The sequence below is a fragment of the Zonotrichia leucophrys genome, chromosome 2 (assembly GCF_028769735.1).
Source record: "Zonotrichia leucophrys gambelii isolate GWCS_2022_RI chromosome 2, RI_Zleu_2.0, whole genome shotgun sequence".
Lineage (NCBI taxonomy): Eukaryota > Metazoa > Chordata > Aves > Passeriformes > Passerellidae > Zonotrichia > Zonotrichia leucophrys.
In genome coordinates this window covers 86,872,178-86,892,868 of record NC_088171.1, presented here as the reverse complement: position 1 = coordinate 86,892,868, position 20,691 = coordinate 86,872,178, and the positions used below count along the sequence as shown (strand labels likewise).

The window sequence follows — 20,691 nt, the reverse complement described above, 5'->3', positions numbered from 1 at the left end:
TTTCAAATAGGATGTTCATTTAATGCCTAGAGAAGGCCAAAAAGATGGTCTGAGTAGATGAGCAGAGTGATAGAAAGTGAAATTAGCAATAAAAAAATGATTAAAAGTCCATTCTGTAAATCTGCAGTGGCATAAAAAAAGTCCTGGCAGGGGTTGATGATGTCCTTTGCTGGAAATGGTGCCTGGGGCATCATTAGGCTCTCACACTGATGATGACAGATGCAGAAACCAGACAGGGATGGGAGTTTGAGGCAGCTTTGGTCCGTCCTCCAGTCAAGCCACCAAACCTCTCCAGCTGGAAAAGAAGACCTGGTGCTGTAGTTGTGCCTCACATAGGATGTTATCTCCTGTCAAAGAAGGTGAGTGGGGTTGAGTATCTTTCTGAAGCAGGTCAGCTGCTGTGGGTGGCACAGAAATGGGGTGAGAAGGAAAAGTAGATGTCCCAGAAAAGGCATAGGTGAATATGTTGGTACTCCAGTCACAATCAGATTTCACACAGGGAGTAATCCTGAAGTCTGTGTGGAATACCCAGGCTCTCAGAAGATTAGAGCCTCTTCCTGTGCTGTCCTGATGGCCTTTCAGCTTTCCTGGATGAGAACAGTACCAGAAGTCTGACATGACTGGAGGGTCTATTTTTCTTATAAAGCAGAAGGTGAAATCCTGACTGCCCGTACTTATTCAAGAGCTGATGGCACTTTCTGCACAGAGAGAGCAAAGGAGTTTTGCCCTGTGTGAACACATAATGTCCCACTTCAGTTTCCATGGCACTTTGCTGTTCTTGGCCCAAATAATTGTTCAGTTCTTGTACTGAGTAGCAAATGGTTTCAGCTCAGACACAGCGGTATGACAAGGCCTGTGACAAGATGTAGCTTAGTGCTGACTTAACAAAGGACTTGTGTCTCTGAGGAGCCTCCATGGCTGTGGTTTGTATCCAAAGCCTCACAGTATGCTGAGAAAAGCTCCATCAGGCTAGACCTGAAAAGGTACCAGTGTGTCTGAAAGTCAGGGGCTGCAACATGTGATAATGAAATGAGCAATCCAGAGCCTGGAACCCTGCACTGGACACCTGTATGCCTGGGCAGTCCCCTGCTCCTGACTGGGGCTTCCGAGCCAGCATCTGAGCATGTGGCCAGTGCTAAGCAGAGCAGTAACCTGGGCTAGGCATGACTTGTGAGGCAGTAAGAGGGTACTTTCATCCTTCAGGAATGACAGTGTTCTTGGGCCAGAAGCTGCTTCCCTGTGTTTTCCTTGAAACCAATGAGCAGAGGTCCTGGAGGCAAAGTCTAGAGTTGTTTCCCCCAGAGGCAAAAAAAAGTAAGATTTCATTTCCTCATTTGTCTTGAAAGAACCAAATCCACACTAATTAGGAGGTGTAGACTAGAGGTGAGATGTTTTCTCTGTGGGCCTGCCTCACTCTCAGCTGAGGTCTCCTGCTTCCCAGGGCAGTGCTGAGGGGAAGATGGGCTTTGGCCACCTGCTGTCCCTGTCTTCCTCTTGTAGCTTGGTTTGCAAAGAGAGTGATGTCTGAGGATGTGGCATGAGTTAAGCGTGTTCTGAAACCACCTCTCAGATCAGCTGTTTTGTGGATCACAGATAAATGTCCAGTTCCCATGAGCCAGCAATGTGCACTCACAGCCCAGAAAGCCAATGGAATCCTGGGCTGCATCCAAAGCAGCGTGACCAGCAGCGTGAGGGAGGTGTTTCTGCTCTGCTGAGACCCCACCTCCAGTGCTGCATCCAGCTCTGGGGTCCCCAGCACAGGAAGGACACTGACCTGTTGGGGCAGGTGCAGAGGAGGCCACCAAAATTATTGGAGGGATGGAGCACCTCTCCTGTGAGGGAGGGTTAGAGAATTGTGATTGTTCAGCCAGGAAAAGAGAAGGCTTCAGGGTGACCTAATTCTGGCCTTCCAGTATGTGAAGGGAGCCTCCAAGAAAGATAGAGACAGACTATTTGTAAGAGCATCTAGTGACTGAACAAAGGTGAAAGGACTCAGACTAAAAGAGAGTAGGTTTAGATTAGACATTAAGAAAAATAATCTTTAATGTGAGGATCATGAGGTACTGGAACAGGTAGCCCAGAGACACTGTAGGCGCCCCATCCCTAAAAGTGTTTACAGCCAGGCTGGATGGGGCTTTGAGCACCCTGGTCCAGTGGAGGGTGCCCCTGCTCATGGCAGGGGTTTGGAACTGGATGATCTTTCAGGTCCCTCCCAATCAAAACCATTCTATGATTCTATGATCACAGTTGGACACAGATCAAGAGTTAAGCTCAAGGAAGGAGTATTTGCAAAAACTCAGCTCTAGACATCTGAAACACCCGATTGAGAAAGAAATTACACCTTGTAAGTCAGCAGTCTGGGTGCCCCCTGCCCAGACGAGGATTTTTCTAATGGCACCTTTAGATGCAATGCCATGCAGAGAGCTAGTGGTTATCCAGACTTTCAGGATTACCTTGATATGAGGCCTTCTGGTGTCTTTTGAAGCGTTTGCCTTTTCTTTATCACAGAAAGTGATATTTGATGAAAGTGATGGTCCTCATGATCTTTCAATCAAAGCAGCATGCATTACTGTTTAACGAAGCTTGTGACTTGAGTTTCTATAAAATATGGTAAGAGCCTGCATTACAAGATCCAGTAATAGAGGAATTAGCTTATAGTGTACACAGGAGAAAAGCTTTGCTCTGAGACAATTTACAGAGGTTCTGGGAAAGAATTGGCTATAATTTTGCTCTGAAACAATGCTGCTGCTTTTATAGCATTTTTTAATGGCAAGTTCATCCTCAAATGTGTTGTTTTATCATTACTTTTCTATTATTCACAGTGAAAAAATATCACCATAAAAATATTACTTGCTCCAGTACAAAACTTGGTTACTAAGGTTACTAGATGAGATCTGTTTAGAATGATTTACAGCCCCTAAACACACTTTTCTCCCCAACAAGCTGACTGAGAAGAAGAATCTGCCCTAATAAATTAACTATGGTAAATGCAGACTGACCTACAAATTAAGAAATACAAGGTTAAATACAAGCATCGATCAAAGGCAAGAACTATAAATAGATAATGAACTGGAGAAACAATGCCTGCAAAGCAAAAGGCTCCTGGAGTTTTCACGTTTGCTGGCAAATTCTACTTAAGTACCCTGCTCAGCAGAAGAGGAGGATACTGCTTACCTGCATTCAGAGGAAATGTTGTGCAGCAGGAAACCTCATCACATCTACCTAGAATAATTCAAGAAAAAATAAAAAACATTCCCCATGAAACTCTACAGGGAAGTTCTGCTTAACTTCTCCAGGACCAAGGCTACGACCTGACACACAGTATCACTGTCTTTACACAGATTGGAAATTGTTGCTTAGATTGTGCATTTTCTATCACTTGTTTTGCAGTTGGTGAAGTCCAAAGTTATATTTTACAGAGGGGCTACCTCCTATCTTTCAACTTATTGGTAGAACTGAAATCTGAAGAGCAAGTACAGTCACTAACAATGAACCATGGATCATACAGGCAAACAAACATCCCTGTGTGGCACCACAGGTCTATTGCCTCCAGTGCAGTCATGCAGACATTCTGTGAATGAGGATCCAGAGTCACAGGAATGGACTCTCTTCAGGCATGTGTTTGATTTTTGCACTGTTGGCATCCCTGTTCTGAAAGGCAGGTCCTAACTAAAGCTCTCACCTGAAGTGGGATTATTTCTCTGGAGCCCTATGATACACCACCAAAGGTTTTGGGAACACCCTGCTTCATTGAAAGTATGATACCTGCTGGAGGTCCCTGAGCCTTCGTGGTGGTAAATAATGGATAGACAGATGCCCTTAGAGATGCAGGATAGGCCCTAGGGAGGTGAGGAGACTAGGAAATGTTCTCTGCTAATACAGTGCTGTTTTCATGCAGCTGCCTCTGGCAACAGGGAATATTGTAGGTAGCACTGGAGGGGATGTAGGAGCAGATTTAGGACTAGAATGGCACTAGTCAGATGAGAACATTGTCTTTGATAACCAGGGAGGAAAAACTGAAATGGAAAGGATATGGTTTAATTAGGCCACCAGTGTAATAACTCAGCTGGGAGTGCCACTTGGAAGCGTGCTGTAGCAAACAAGCACCTTTTTTTACCCTTAAGCCTTTCTTCTTTGGAAGGCTCTGTCAGCTTTCCCACTGTCAAGGCCCTGAGGAAACAGGAGCAGCATGATTGAGGCTGGAAGAAGCCCCTGGAGATTGTCTAGTGCAATGCTCCATGCTCAGTGCAGCATCAGCTGGACAGGTTGCTCAGGATCAAGCCTGTTAGCAGGATGCTCAAGACTGTGTCCAGTCAGATTTGCATTACCTCCAAGAACACAGACTTCACAGTGTCTTTGGGCAACTTGTCCCAGTATTTTACCAGCTTAACAGTAAAAATGTTTTATTTCTTATGTTTAAATTGAATTTTTAAAAATTTCAATTAATACTCATTGCTTCTTGTACTATCACCAGGCACCACTAAGAGCTTGTCTCCATCTTCTTTACTGCCTCCAATCAGGTATTTATACACAATTATAAGATCTTCCTGGCCATCTCTTTTCCAAGCTGAACAGCCCCTCCTCTCTCAGCCTCTCCTCAGGCCCCACATGGGTTTGCCACAGATTTTACTTTCAATTCCTGGCAACTAAATGTACTTATGAAGGAACAGATTTTGCCCTAGAAGTTTCCCACAAGGTGATGCTGCTAGTTAAATCTATTTCTCCCACACCCCACCTCTCAGACCCAGATCTTAGAGATTTCATTTCCTTGCTGTTATCAGCTAAAGGCACATCTGCTTTCCGATTCACTTTGGATGATTTTTAAATCAAGCTGGTGCTGCACTTGATATTTTGTAATTGGTACACTCTGACTTATCACCTTGGAGAAGTCCTAGCCATGCCCTAAATCCTGATGATTAAGTCAGCCTTTTAATAATATCCCAAATCATTTCTGTACAGGTGTGCAATAATAATTTCATGAGGCAGTTTCTTGGCTGTAGAAAGGTGTAGGAGAGCCTGTCTCGGAGCATATTGCTCTTTTTGATGCCAGCTAAGAACCATTTTGTCATTGAGGCATTGCTGTATGTGGTCTGCCTTCCTATCCCTCCTCTGCCAGCTGCTAACATTCCTTTCTTCTTGTCACTCCATTCTAGCCAATTTGGTGACCTTCCCCAGGAAATCAGCTGTGCCCTGGGCACACCGTGTTATGCTTGTGTACCTGGGCACTGCTCCCTTGGCTTGTTCACAGCATCTTGGAGTGGGATTTGGAAAATCACTGAATGTGCCACAGCTCCTCTGTATGCACGGAGGCAATGGCATCTCATCTCTCCTTGACTTGACACTGTTCTGGATGGCAGAGCTGAGAAGGGAGGGTTTTTCCTTTTATCAGGGGAACAGAGTAAGCTCTCTCTTGCATGCTGCCACAACAGAGTTCATCTCTGAGATAATACTCTGACCCATGAGGAGAGGCTGAGAAGTGTCTCCCTGTGGCATTGTCCATCCAATCCTTCTGTTTTCTGTTACCCATCACCCCACTGTGAAGCTTTCTATCAGCTGGGGAGGGGCACAGAGGCAGGGGGTGAAGGGACAGGCAAAGATACTCTGACTGCTCTTTGGTCTTTCCTGTTGTGGGTGCTGTGGGCCAAGGTTCCATGTAAATCCCTTCCTGTTGAACCCAGCCCTACCTGCCACTGGTCAAGCTGTTTTAGACTAGGACAGCTCTTCTTGAGGAGCCGCTGGAATGATCACAAAGAAACAACAATACAACAAACACAAAATAACAACCCAGCAGGGAAAACAGTAGTCCCACATACTGGAAACCTAAATGTTGTTAAATGTTCCTCCTCTTCTACTCCCAGTCCCAAAATGGCAGTTTAGTGGGAGCAAATTGAGGACTACACGTGATAAATGCCCATACACACACACAGAGACAGCTGAGCTTGTGGCTGGCTCTCGGGATGTGCTTGTTGCTGGCTTGCAGCCTAGGAAAAGCTGGAGGAAGCAGTGACAGCTAACAGGAAGCAGTGCTTTCAGAGCAGGCTATTTGGATGCTGCTCTGGTGCCCTCTCACAAAGGCTTTACTTTTTGCTAATGAAAGATTTTCTGAAGGGGGTAAATCCCTTTCTAAACCTACTCCCACATTCTCATAAATTCACGACAGCTGATGAGCATAATTTGTTTTAATTACTTTGGTCCTTAGATGACATCTCTACCCACGTGTCCTTTGAATTTAAACTACAATAATCAAGAGTGTTACTTGCCTGCATATCAGTCAGCTATCATGTGTTTTAGCTAAGGAATAGCACAGGGGTGCTTGAGGTCACATATTTGTTGAATGAGTTAGGAAACTTATGAACAGGTGTTCAGATAACCTTAATGAATTGTATTACCACAGCACTAATAATTCAGAGCTTTGACTGAAAGAGACAGTTTCTCTAGGCACCGTCAACCTAATCCTCTTTGGTCATGGGACAGAGTGCAACAACCTGCTCCTGCCTCACCCTGAGGAGGGAAAGGAAACCATGGTTGGACAGGTGCATAACCCTTGTGTGGAAACACATGCCCAGATCTCAGTTTGGCTCTGCTGGCAATGGCTTTCTCATCAGCCTAGGTCTAGATAATGGGTCAGCCAAGGAATATCTACCTACTTCCACCTCTCTGTTTTTTTTAGAAAGGGGGGGGTTTTGTGCAGAGTTGCTTTATTCTGGTCAACAGACATTCATCAGCAAAGAGAAGGTCATGTACCTCTGACAGCACAGCCTTGCATCAGTAGAGCAGTGCCCAGCCTTGTTCCTCGCAAAGGGCAAGGTCAGCACAGTAAGAGTGCAGGCTTTGTGCTGTCAGGAGTCAGGAGTCCTGGGATGAGTCCACTTCCATGTCTGGTTCCTTTCTCCTGGCTCATCATGGCGCAGACATGGTCATAACATCTGATCTCTGATAAAAACATGTCAAAATGAGCAGGTGGGAAGATGTCCACCTCTGTTTTCAGGGTGAACCTAAAATGCTGTGTGTAACAAATACAATGGTGAGGAGATATTTAAAACATAAATGTTCTGAGGCAACAAGATATAAAGTCTGGGTCCTGACCAGATATGATGTAAGCAGCACAGGAAGACTCTGTATTAAAAGCAAACCCTTTTTAGCTGAATGATCAGAGAGTACTCATCTTCTGTAGTCTATAAAAGTAAATTTATATACAGGGAAAGCCTCTATAAAGTATAAACAAGATCAAAATGCAGCCTCATTACCAGTTACCCTGGTAAGTGCTGCACTGCACTGAGCTCTACAGGAGAGACTTTCTGAGGAGAAGAAATGAGCCAGCCAAAATATTATCTTCTAGGCTCATAGCCCACTGCTTCCTGTCAGTCACTAGATAAATTCTTCCTCAGGATGATTTTCTTTGCCAAAGGGAGCACAGTGCTGCTGTCTGCGATACACAGTCTCAAAAACACGGGTTTCTGTTTATCGGCTCAAGCTGTACTTGGGCTTCTGTCCCTTCACTTGGGTTATCATGTCTAGTTGCTGGCTTGCAGCTGCAAATCAGGTGCCAGAGGAGAGTCAAATTCGATTTGATGCTGTAATTAATTCTGTAGGAATAAAAATGCTTGCAGGAATACAACAGCTCCTTCTGTCTGTAAGCAGTGATGTTAGGTTCCAGCCAGGCTAAAAATACATCATATTTACTCAAATGTAAAGCGTTGGATTAATTTTCAAGCATATTTGTTAACAGCCAAAAGTCTCTGCCTATCACAGTGGAAAAACACATCCTATATCTGAATGCCCAGGTCCTGCTGAATTCCTTCAAGCCCTGTGAATCAGCATCAAAGGAGGAAATTGGCAGCCACTCTGTGGGGTTTTGTGTCCTTTCTCCAGCTAATGCAGAGGTTCTTTTATCAATGAGCCTAGAGGAACCCAGCAGGATTTGCATTCTCATGATGGGGTGAAGGACCAAGGCATGAGGTCAGGGTGCAAAAAATGGGAAGCATTGGGTGGAAATGTCATAGGAAGGACTGTGGTTTGGAAATACAGGATGATGTGGAAAGAGGAAAAAGAAGGCATAGAAGTGACATATAGGCAAATTATAGCTTATTATTGTAGCTCATTAATTTATCTGTGTTGAATAATGAGCAAAAAATTTCTCACTTTACCCAAATTTTAGGTAAGCTGTTTTTGTATGTATAATATATGTCTAAGAAGCAGAATTTTGTGCTGTTCTCATTCATGAACAGGGTGTGGGATTCTCTTTTTTCAGTTGCTCTTCCAATCATAAGCCAAGGACTAAGGACTGCTTGTCCCTCACACATAAGATGTTGCCATTGGGTCTGCTCTGCTGTTGACTTCACTCTGCTCACATGAGTTAAACAAAGCTGACATGGATCAGGGCATAGAGAGTTTCTTTGTGAGCCTGCCCTAAATCCTGAGTTTCCATTCCCAGTGAAACTGGACTTGTTCACACACTTGAGAAAAGTTCAATACCAAGTAGAGCCCCTTTTCTCTGCAGCCCTCAGCTGCCCAAAATCTGCAGGCCACCCTGCTGAGCCTTGAAAGCAGCAGAGATGCTAAGGACACACACATTGATGTGGCTGTGATATGTGCCATCCACCGAGGGTGAGGAATGCACTGCTCTCCACATGAAGTTTTTAAGGGTAAAATGCTCAGTGTTGATAAGTAAAACAAATAGTAACTGTGTTATCTCAGTCACCCACTGTGTGGAGAATTGCTTGTGATGGTGTCCCATCACTCCACCACTCAGCTTCACCATGCTTTTCAAGATAACCTTGTTTTTTAAAAAACCTAAAAATACTTTTCCTTTAATCTAGTTTGTTTTTTCAGCAATGTAATGTAATCCATGGGTCACTGTATTAGCTTTGACATGAAAAATTCGTGGCTGCAATGCCTTCCTCAAGAAATAGGATAATGTAGATATTTGTCACTGTGAAGGTACTAACATACTGATGATTTTGATTTAAAATGGTGATATTTCAAATACCTCATGTGTTTGAAAAACAGAAGAGAAATGGTGTAGGAAGGAAGCTGCTCTTCTCGAAGAATTGGATGTTTTGCAGGAAAAGCTCCTTTGAATTTAGAATTTAGAAACCTCAGTGCTAACAACAGCTAAAATTTAGCCATGTGCAATCTAATTATTTTTCCTGGGGTCTATGGCTTAGCGACATGCTTAAGATTTGAAGAAAGACAGTAGAGGGAGAAAACCATGCTTTGTTGAGCCATCCCATGATAAAGATGTGCTAAAAAATTAAGTTTTTTCTCATCAGCTACATATAGACTCCATTGCCCTTTCAGCGTGGAAAGTAGAGTCATTAAACAGCACCTTGCTCCATTTTTCTTTTTCACTTTGTTGTGTCAGTTTGTCTTACCTGTACCTGTTATGTGCTGTTTGTACTGCTTTTCTGCTTCCCTGCATCCCTTCTCTTCCATGGATTTTGTCTCTTCTCCTGAAGGGCTCCTCATAAAACTGGAAGTTCAGCATGGAATTGTTCAGGTCACTCATTTAACTTGTTTTCCTCTATAAGTTCTTGCCCACTTTCCCTCAGCATGTCCTGATAAAGACAGCAGCTGTATGGCAAAGGCATCCCGTCTGTTTCATCCTGCTCCAGCCCTGTCCTCATCCCTGACCTCCCCTGTGCTCCACTCCTCTCTGCCCTGTCTCAGTGCTCCTTTCCAGGCTGTCCCTCGCTCCCTGGGGGCATCCAACACCCACTGATTGTTGCAGCACACAATGCCTTCCCTCTTTGGAAGGCAGTTTTAGAGGTCAAAGCCGCTGTAGTTTTTGTGCCCCTGCAGCTCACCAGGGGCAAAGCCCAGCCAAGAGCCCACTGCCAAGGACCTGTGCCAGACAGACCTGGGAGGGGCTGGAGTGGGAGTCCCCTTTCCTTGGAATCTCACCTCTGAAAAGAACTGCCTTTGGTTAAGACTGGACTTTGCCTAGAGAAACAGGGACTGTAAATAACAGCACTCATTGGTAATTTTCCTTGACACACCCAGGTGCAGGGGCCACCTGGATGACCAACATGGATGCAACTTTACTGGGGCTGTTAGTGCCCAGCAGGCACCTGAGAGAGGCTCAGGTTTCTCTGGGAAGGTTTCTCCTGTTGCGTTTTAGCAGAGTTGTGTTTGGCACTCATGTTGAGTTTTGTTGGGTTTTTTTCCAGGAAAAGTGTAAAAAAACCACATTGGTGTATTTTCCTGTGAAATGCTTCTATCCAGCACAGAACAGAATGTCTTCCTATCACTAGGATGTGCCTGGTAACCCCTCCTTGTCAGGGGGTTGTAATGTCAGTGTGGAATGGGAGCAAAAGAGCTGTAATGTTTTATTTTAGTCAGAGCACTCTGCAAGCTTCTGCCACTGCAGGGTCCTGCCTCCAACCTGCCTCATTCTGAGTGCTCCTGGAGTCACACTCCTTGAGCTTGCACCCAGCCCTGGGTCTCTCTGCTCCCTGCATCCTTATTCTTCTTGAACAGAAGTATATTCTGTTCAGGCACCTTGTCTTTGTGTGCTGTCTTACCTCTCTTCTCCTACAATAACTCCAGCTCTTCCCATGCTCCCTTCCTTCTCTGCTCTATTTATCTACATCTGTCCATTCTCATGGCCCCTGCTTCATTGTTCCTCTTTATGCTATAATTAGGATGTCCAGCACAGCTTTAGTTCATTTAATTTAATCATCTTTTATCTTGCTCTTCATTCCTCTTTCTCAGAACCTCACTTCTTTCTGTATTAAGTTAGTTCTTCTTGTTGGTTATTCAGCTGTTAATGAAATGAAATATAATGACCATCTATCAAGATCCATTTTCCATTTACCCATGAAAGTGTTATGATCACTTTTGTTTAAAATGCAGATGGGCCTGAATGGATCTGAGCAAAAACTAAAATGAAAGAAAACTCACCTCAAGGCTTGTTTAAAACTTCATCTGATTCCAAATCTGTATTTCTGTAACTTCACCCCAGGGCTACATTCTGTGCTCTCTTATAATACACGATTTCTTTGGTGTTAGGAGGTCACAGCTCATTTGTCTTACATTACCTGTAGTGCTCGCACAAAGCTGAACTATGTAAGCCTCCATTTACCTCCCTAAAACTGAAAATTAGTCACCTGTAAGCAGTCAGTTGTGCTGATTACAGTGATTACTAAACCAGCCACATCCTTACCTTACTTGATCTGTTTTAGGACTGGAAATGGTTGCATCAACTTCATTTCTGCTACACATTCCTGCGCTCTGTCTCTCTGCCTTTTTTCCTTCTAATTCACATTTGTTTTGAACTGAAAATGAAGCATCACAAATTATCTATAAAATTCAGCTACTAAATATAAGGTACAGACCTTGGGGAAACAAGCTTGCTGAACACAAACAGTTTCTCCTCTCTGGGTTTGGGTTAGAGTACCCAAACCAAAGAGAATCATTATAACTCCTTGATGGAAAGGTTTGCATCCTCCCCTTTGCTCATTTTCCTTCTGATTATTTTCCCCACCCCAGATGCAACGCAATCCATCCATTGCATCCTGGGCAGATCATCACCTTTTAAGGATGACTCCCCGACTACACTTAGTGACAGGTGGAGTCATTTCCTTGCATCTATACATCTGAGAGGCAGAGGAATAAGAGAGATTGGAGTGAGGGCTCCAAACTGCAGGTGTTTGTCTTTTATGTCAGACATGGTAAATATGTGGCACACTCGCTGACGCCCAACGTTTGTGCCAGCTTTGATTCTCTTTGGAAATTTCATATTAAATTACTTGTCAAATGTATAATGGAGAGCTGGTAACTTGTTTCTGAGAGGGCAAGGCTTCTTTATTCTGCCTGCTCTGCCCTGTAGCATCCATGTAATACCATTAAAAATTCCCTTCCTCTAAACTCTGAACAAGAAGAAACTGGACATGTTTAACACATCCTTCCTTCTTTGGCTCCCAATTTTCAGACCAAAAATAAATCTTTTCCCTTATTTAAACTGCAGCTGCAAGTGTATATCAGATCACTGGAACCAAGGGATCCATGATCCCAGTATTCCCATGTTCCCATGTGATTCTGGCTGTCAAAGCTGCTAAGCATGAATGATATTGAGCAGTCCAGGTTTGCAGGTAAACTTTGCCTCTGGCTTTCTTCACTTGAGATTCTGCAAACCCTCTCTGCTTGTAGACCTGTGCCATGAGGAATCTGATTTCCAGCATCTGCTCGAAATGAAATAATTTTTTTTCTTTCCTACATAGCTTTATGTAGAATACCTCCTCAAAAATCACATTCCCCTCTAAGTTTTTTTCCCTGTATTATACCTAGAAATTAATTTGATTAATTAATTGATTGCTCCCTGATTTCTAGGGAGCAATCAATTAATTAATTGATTTGCTGTGATGACAGAAACACTGGGTAATATGGAGTGTGTCTGCTGAGCACTGGCAATTGTGGCACCCTTTCTGTGTCTGTAGGTTCATGGAGGTTGTGTCCCCAGTTCACTTGCTGATGATATTTGTCAGATGACTTGTGGTTATACTTGACAGGTAAATCCTGAGCTCATAGATTTAGATGCCACAACTCATTCCCAAAGATCCTGACTGCTGTAGGCTACAGAGAAACTTTTGTTAGGAGGTGCTGCAGCCTTGGGACATGAGAAAGACTTGGGAACTGTAAAACTGAAGGACTGGGTGTCTGAGCTCTGCTCTGATATTTGTGGCCACAAATATGGCCAGACACAGACATGACGCACGGCTCTCTCTCACTCGGCTCCCGCAGCACACGAAGGAGAGAGAGTGTCTGCGTGGAGGGAGGACAGAGGGCTGGCTGAAGGCTTGCCTCAGGAGCTGTGCTGCCCTTGGCCTGCCCCAGCACACAGGCAGGGTGTCTGCAGCCCAGCTTTGTCCATTTCAGAGGTCACTGCCTGGTCCTGGCACCTTCTCTCGGGGATGTGCTGCAGGGATCAGCCCTGCCCTGCCCTGCAGGAGCAGGACAGGTTCCCAGCAGCTGGCTGAGCCCAGGTCTGTCCCAGCATCTCTCACTGTCCTCCTCGTAGGGCATGGGAGGTACCAGCTCTGCTGTTGGGGAATGCAATTCCCTGATTCTTTCTGTGCTCATCATCAGGGCACAGATTATTTCTGCCTGCAGCTTTAATGAAGGAACGATGTCAAGAGGCAGCAGTAGCAAAGCCAAACCAGCAGCATCACCTTGCAGGTAAGGGCTAAACCAGCTATACTGCCATGCCAGCATTTAGCTAAGCAGCGTCCATTCAGAGTGAAGGCAGTGTGACTGAGCAGCAGGTTCACCATTTAAAGTGAAAATCAACACTTCCCAGCAGTGAGGCAGATCATTAAACATTTTGTTGCATGAGCCAGCATCACTTTTCTAAAAAAAGTGTCAGGGTGTTCAGCCAAATGAGCAATTCAGTTGGCTTAACTTTCCTGACCGCTTTCTAATTTGGTTTTAATGAAGATATAATTAAGAGGTAATGTCAGTAGAGCTGAACATTGTCACACAATAATGGTCTCCTGCTGCTGCATAAATGGTAAATGCAGTAAATAGAGAAGGGAAGCTGGGATGTTTATTTTCAAAGCAGGAGGCATTGATCCTGGGACACTCTTCTGTTTTGATACCTTTATTTCCATTTTGTTAGAAAAATGAGCAGCAGCAGATATAATCCCCTTTGGCCTGCAGCCGCTTCACACGAGTAGGAGGACAACTTTCAAGGTGGCTCTGCTGCAGCTGGGACGTGCTGCTGCTGGATGGTGGCCTATGGGTTAGACTAAAATTCCTCACTTTAACCTGATTGTCCAGTGGTATTCCTGCTGCCAGAGGGAATGCAATTGAGAGCCTCAGTCAGCCAGCACTACAGAATAACTCGGCCATTACAGAGCTGTTTATGAAAGAAAACCACCTTGAGAGACCAGTCCTTTTATTTTTTGACTGGCTGGACTTATGATCTTCGTCTCCTCTAGTGAATAACGTCTGCCTTCCAGCATTGCAATAGCAGAAATAAGGATTTTATGTTCTAGCCCATACCGTTCACCTCCACTGCAATTCAGGCTGCAAAATTATTTCCATTCTGAACTTCAGTTCCCATTTTTCTTTTAAGTTTTCGCAAAACTTCTTTGGGGAGAAATTCTCTTCCAAGGCATTTAAGCCAAGTAATGGCTTTAACAGTTCTTGCATTATGAAGGCTGACAAGATATACTATCTCCTAAAGCTAAGACTGTTTTTTCAAGCAGAAAACTGCATGAAATAACTGCAAATGAGACTTATGCTAAAATATGGATAAGTCTTGGAAGTTAAAACTTCCTGGGAAATTAGTACTTGCTGAAGAGCACTGCCTTTGTTCTGTCTGAAATATTTGGTGTTTTGAATACACAAACTAATGACAATTTTAGAGCACATGGAGTAAATCTTAAATGTTCCAGGACACTTGAGAAATAATACCTCTTATACAGTGCTCTTAATCGATAACTCTCAAGGCATTTCATGCTGATCAGAATAAGGGCTAACCAGATATGGGTTCATTTAAAAAAAAAATCCTGGGTTTTTCCATTCTGAAGTAGAAGCAAATCCAGCCTTTCTAAAATGCTAATAAAAACCAGAGGACAGTTAGCACACCATATGTTAAGCACATCCAAGCTGAGGGGGATTTGCCTTCAAGCCCAGAGTAGGCCTTGCATTTAAATGTGCCCTGACTACTCTGTTGCTTGCAGTCATTTTTCTGCTGTGGTGGGAGATGTTCACACTGACAGGGATGAGCCAGGCTCCACACTTTTGTGACCAAGCAGTTGGCTAGAAGATGGAAACAGCCAAATTTCCAAATCCCCATCTTGGTTCATGCAGCTTTGGTTTGGGTCTGCCATCTTCTATAGGAGGAAATGCTGCCCTTTCTTCTGTTCCAGTGACATGGTAAAGGGGTAAAGGACAGAGGCTCTTCACCTATTTCTCCTTTGTGAATTGCAACTTGTGCCAGCTCCCTGTTGCCTTACATGGAGCACTAAGATGTTGTTTTCCATTTACTCCTCTGCAGCTGAGGTAGAGCACTCTGATGAAATGGGACACCTCCCCCTGGACCAAAGAAACTTGCCTGCCACACAGAAATTGTTATGACATGTATATTCCTAGGGAAGACTTGTTTTGTCATATCACAGCTTTACAGACAGAAAAAATTATTTTACCAACCAGCCCCCAAGTCAGCATCGTAGCATCATCTTCTCAGAGAGGAAAGACAAGATGTCACAAGCATGAAACCTGTAGCAGAGCTGGATGTAAGACATAAGCTCCCAGCGTTTTACACATTCAGCACTTTGCCTTAGACTTGGCTGTGGAGAGCAACTGCAGTATTAACAGCAGTGAGTGTTTTCCCATCCAGTGTTGTGAATCTGGACGGCTGCATGATTTTAAGTGTCAGGGGGCTGCAATTACATTAGGACAACCCAGTCAGAATTTGGTTAGCATTGTGGGAGCAATTTTGTGTCTCTGTAGGCTGTGGCCAAATCACATGCAGGAGTTGTGTTTAGATAAAGTAAACACTTGTCTAGGCAAAGCAAATATTAGGAAGTGGAAGGGATGCAGTGTAATAGGATCACTTTGCCCTAAGCCTGCTTCTGCTGAGACCTGGGAAACCATCAGCTTCCCCATGCAGAGCCACTCCTACAGCAGCTCAATTTACAAGCTCCTGGGAGCAGCGAGAGGCTGTTGTCCAGCTGGAAGACTCTAGTGGGCTACCTATGTTCTTCCAAAAAAAATGGCCTTTACAGCTTACCTATGGTTTCAGGAGCTGAAGGAAATAATGTAGGACTTCCCTGGGCTTTCATGCCTTGGATGCTGCTTGTACCCTTTGATGAGGAAGTCACCCTTCTCCCCAAAACACATCCTCTGGCAGTGCTCCAGAGGGCACCAGGAGCCAGTGCTCTGGACCACCCTTTCACAAGAACATGTGCATGCTTGCCCAGCTGAGAGGGGAGGATGGTGGGTCCAGCAGGAGAAATTTCTGCCTGAGGCACTGTGCAAGCAGCAGGGAGATGTCAGTGTCTGTAACACAGAGGGCACCTGAGGCTCCTCTCCCGCTTTTACTCAGGCCCAAGCAGAGAGGTGACCATGGCACACTGGGGGCAGGTAGGGAGAGCTGCTATGCTGTGGTGCTGGGTGCACCCCAAGAGATCCAGCAGCTCAGAGAGCCGAGGAATTGGCCATAGAAACTGCCTGGGCTGAACTCAGCCAACATGGGGGAAAAACTTTAGACAATGGCAAGGACAGAGGAAGCCCTGCCTGAACAGCAAGGGGTAAGATCTGCCTATCCCTAAACCACTGTGACTTGGGAATATGCTCTCTGCTTCTCCTCAACACCAAAGGGCTGTCACCAAAATGGATGCACTTGTCTGGCTGCTGGAAGTAAATCTGGGGAGGGAAGAGCAAGGAGCACCAATTCCCCCTTGAAAAGGAAACTCTCAGGATTTCCCCTCACCCTGTGGGAGCATTTCACTGTCCAGTAAGCCACACTATAAATTTCACCTATTGGTAGAAATAAAGATGTTTTATGGTTGTCCAGACTAAGCTATGATTGACTTAAAGTCTAACAAATCATTCCTTTAAAGTCTAACAAATCAATCTCCTCCCACTGTCCCCTTAACCACGCTACTCAGAGTGCCAGCTCTTCTTTTAAAGATTACAGGAGAGGGAGGGAACAGCTGTCACCAGCACCTAATGAATGAATGAATGTTGAGCCATCCTATAATTTCCCTCTGCTTGGCTATAAGAACGGGGGAAAACAAGCAGAGCAGAAATCCTCTGGCAAGGAGCAGTCAGAGCTCCTGAGCATCGCATCACACCTGTGCTGTCAGGAACCAGAGCAGTCCCTCTGGAGCAGCTTCTGCCTCAGAAAGGTGTCAGGTACTGAGGGAGGGATGAGGAGTCAGTGGGAGCCTCACCACAAAGGGCTTTTTGTTGAAAGGTGCTGCACAACACTGCACATTGTGGTGGAGGGGACAAGGTGGAGCATTTCCAGTGGGAGATGGTGCATTTGTACAAATCAGAATGCATGCTCTTTTCTCTGTTGGAATATTGTCATTGTCCTTTATTACATTAAAGGGGAACATCTTTATCTCATGGTGATTTGGGTGGGATATGGCATTGCCTAATGTAAAGGGGGACTGTAATATCAAGGAGACAACCGTGAAATAACACATTACACACTGAATTGAACAGCAGGCTCATTTACATTCCTTTAATTTGGAAATATGAACATTCAGAAAAGCTCTTCTCCGCTTGCATTCCCTTATTTGGGAAACATGTAAATTACATTTATGATAATTTAGTATTTAACTGGTACAAGCATCGTGAATTCCAGAAGCAAACATTTTAAAATAGGCAGGAGCTGTGCCAGCCTTCTTTGGAAATGCGTGAGGTAAAAGCCACCTCTGCAGAGGGCTCTGACTGCAGCAATTCCAGCTTCTGGATCCACACTTGCAAATGCTTGTAAAGCAGATGGGACAGTGATGGTGAGGTTGCAGGGCTGGGCCTTTTGTCCCAATCACAGTCCAGGCTTATCACATATGGCAGATGGATTTAATTAATAAAGCTCTTCTGTTGTGTGTAGAGTCATTTTTTGCAGCCTATGGGATTCCAGAATGGCAAATGAAAATGACAGCAGAGGAGCTTTTAGATCAGCCGTGCTCAGATGATGCTGAGAAGCCTCTTCTATGGCAATCCCACTGCTGCATTTTCCAGCCTCTCCTTGGAAACCTTCTGCCAATTGTGAGTCATGTTCAGCTGCTCATCAGTCAGCTCATTCTATTGCATGTGTAATAGCCCTTATTATGAAGTCATTTCTCTCGTATCTAAATGGGATTGTTCCACTTTTAATCCAAAACCCTTCTCCCATCTCTGCTGCAGGGAAGGTCCATCCTGCAGCAGACAAATACAGGTGTTTGTCCCAGAGCTAGCTGGGGCTCCCTCCTGCCCTGTGAATTGCTTTCTGCTGCCCTCCCTCCCACCTGTGGTTCCCTTCACCATTCCTGCTGCCCATCCTCAGGTTTTTTTGTGAAAGGACACTTTTCACTGTCCTTTCTGGAAAGGGAGGCTTCAAAATATGTGCTGTGTTCCAGCCTTACCCAGACTGCAAAATGCTGCATCCATCACTCCCTTTATGTCACATGGCAGATCTCTCTTTATACCCCCTGGGTCAGTGATTACTTTCCTCACAATGGGTACTCTTTTCATTACCTGCTATAACCCCAAGGTATTTTCCTATAATAATATTTTCTAAATATTTGTGTTGATTATTGTTATTTCTCTCCAGGTGCAGTACTGTCACATTCATCAGTATTAAGTAAATTTTATTTTTTAACATCTTCCTATGACTCAGAACATGCTAGGCAATTCTGCAATTGGGATGTTCTGTCCCTTTTCACCTATCCATTTCATATTTTATTGCTTTCAGTGCTAGTAAGTTTAAACACAGCATTGCCTCATATAAACAAAATGACCTGAGAACAGAGAGGAATAAAAATATTTGGAAAACTAATTGGAAGCTAAAATAGAATTAAAAAAACAAACAAAAAAGAAGAATACACTCTTTTCTCATTAAATATAAGCATTGGATTTTAAATTTTTCCCCTTGCCCAAGCTTGAATAAAAAGAAGATGGGAAAAAAAAAAAAAAAAAAGAAAAAAGAAAAACCTAATATTTTCTTTTAAAAAAACGTTGGAACTATTTGCCAGACCTAAACTTTTATGTAACATTTTCATCAGAGTTATGCATCCATTGGGAGCAAAGGTGTTCTGAGTAATTCTGACAGGGGATGTGAGAAGGCAATATCTGCTTTTTTTTCTGCCTGTTTCACAGAAGTGACGGTATAGAAATCATTGCTCTGAAAAAGAGTTCATCCCCTTTCAGGATAGATCTGGAACATTTGCCTGCAGTTAATCAGGAGCCATGGCTCAATGGGATTCCATGTGTCTGCTGTGCAGAGCAGGGACTGAAGCAAGAACATGCTGCAAACTTCAGTCATCAGCCCTCCCCTGAGCAAAGTTTTATTCAAACAAACAAACAAGATCACCATAATAAAAAAAAAGAACCACCCAAAATATATCTGAAAATGATATGAAATGTTTGCATACCTATTTCTTGACATTGTGCATAGCCTTTTATATATTCATAAGCAATTTCCTACACAAACTTGTATAGATCAAGGAGAAAGGACAAGCTGGAGGGAATCCCATCTGTAATAAGAAAGGCCCAGCTAAAGAGAGGTCTAACTGATGAAAAAAGACATTTCTTCTCAGACACCCAATACCATGGACTGAGCTCAGAGGAGGAAATGAGAGTCTCATGCCCATTCCTCAGCAATATGCATTTTTTAAATTAGCTCTCACGCACTGTGCACTGAAGCCCTGCCAGAAGAAGTTCCTGCTATTCCATGGAGGTGTAAGAAGTTTAGGACATGGGCTGTCCACAAGGGGCTGCTGGTACTTCTGAAAATGGCATCAGGTTATGCCTGCTGCTTGGCACTAAAACAGCCCTGATTCTTTCAATGGCCATGCAAAGACATGCCCTGTGAATGGCTGACCCCCACATGCCATTATCAGCTTGTGGCCCATGTTTTAAAGTTTCAACTTTCCTAGTAAGTCTGCCTTGTACTGTGTTGCTTATTCCCATCGGGTTTGAGGAACATTGGTTTAGGTTATCCCTAAAGCAAAGAAGGGTACAGGAGAGGAGCCCAATCAGGATTCTTTGATTACCTGAGATTTGCTCTGACAGATTCATTTTCAGTAATTGTGCCTGCACACCTGATTTAGGGCTCTTCATCAGACAGCAGTGGAAGCTGATTTCTTTGAAAGTAAGTACCCAGCAGCCAAGACCATAACAGATGTTATGGATGGGACAAGTAATTCACTTAGCTCTGTCTCAAAAGCCCTCTTTTCTATACATTTCACCTCAGTATTCTCCTGGGCAATCACTAGCCCTGCTGAATTTGTGGTTCTCATTTAATTCCCTGACATGTTCTTTTTTAAGGCTTTATTTTCAGCTATTGAAGTACAAGAAGTTGCCTGGAGCCTTGCTTTCCAGAAAGGCAACAAGAGACTTCACCCTTGGTAACTAAAAGGGAATGCTTTCCATTTCAGCATGAGCATCTCAGAGAGCCTTTCTGATCCCACTTGCACTTTTCCACAATGTTCTGTGTTTCCAGTGGATGCAAATCCTTTCCTGCTCTGACAGTGGAGGGCACAGCGCTCAAACCAAGCCCTGTCAATAACGTAGCTTACTCTGTCCTGGATTAGGGACAGTGAACACATCCCTCTGCCCTAGGGTTTCTTAATTTACCTTCCATCAGGGGCTCCCCTGGGCAGGGGATGCAGGGAGCCAGGGTCAGGGACAGCCCGAGCAGGAGTAACCCAGGGGACACCAGTGCATCCCCTGTGGGAAAACAGGCCACAGTCACACAGGCTGTGGTCACACAGCCCATGGTCACACAGTCACAGAGCCCATGGTCCCGCAGTGCCTGGTCACACAGTCACAGTCACACAGCCCATGGTCACACAGTCACACAGTCACAGAGCCCATGGTCACGCAGCCCATGGTCACACAGTCACACAGTCACACAGCCCATGGTCACACAGTCACACAGTCACAGAGCCCATGGTCACACAGTTACAGAACCCATGGTCACGCAGCCCATGGCCACATGGTCACACAGCCCATGGTCACACGGTCACACAG

At 44.4% G+C, this 20,691-nt stretch overlaps 1 long non-coding RNA gene across 1 annotated transcript; it reads right to left on the bottom strand.

The window, feature by feature from the left end:
- Positions 1–2,476: 2,476 nt before the first annotated feature.
- Positions 2,477–9,910, bottom strand: LOC135443227 (uncharacterized). The gene is made up of 3 exons (XR_010438898.1): positions 9,375–9,910; positions 3,175–3,222; positions 2,477–2,598 (listed from the first exon to the last, which is right to left on the bottom strand). It is a non-coding gene; the product is annotated as an uncharacterized LOC135443227 (long non-coding RNA).
- Positions 9,911–20,691: the final 10,781 nt, after the last annotated feature.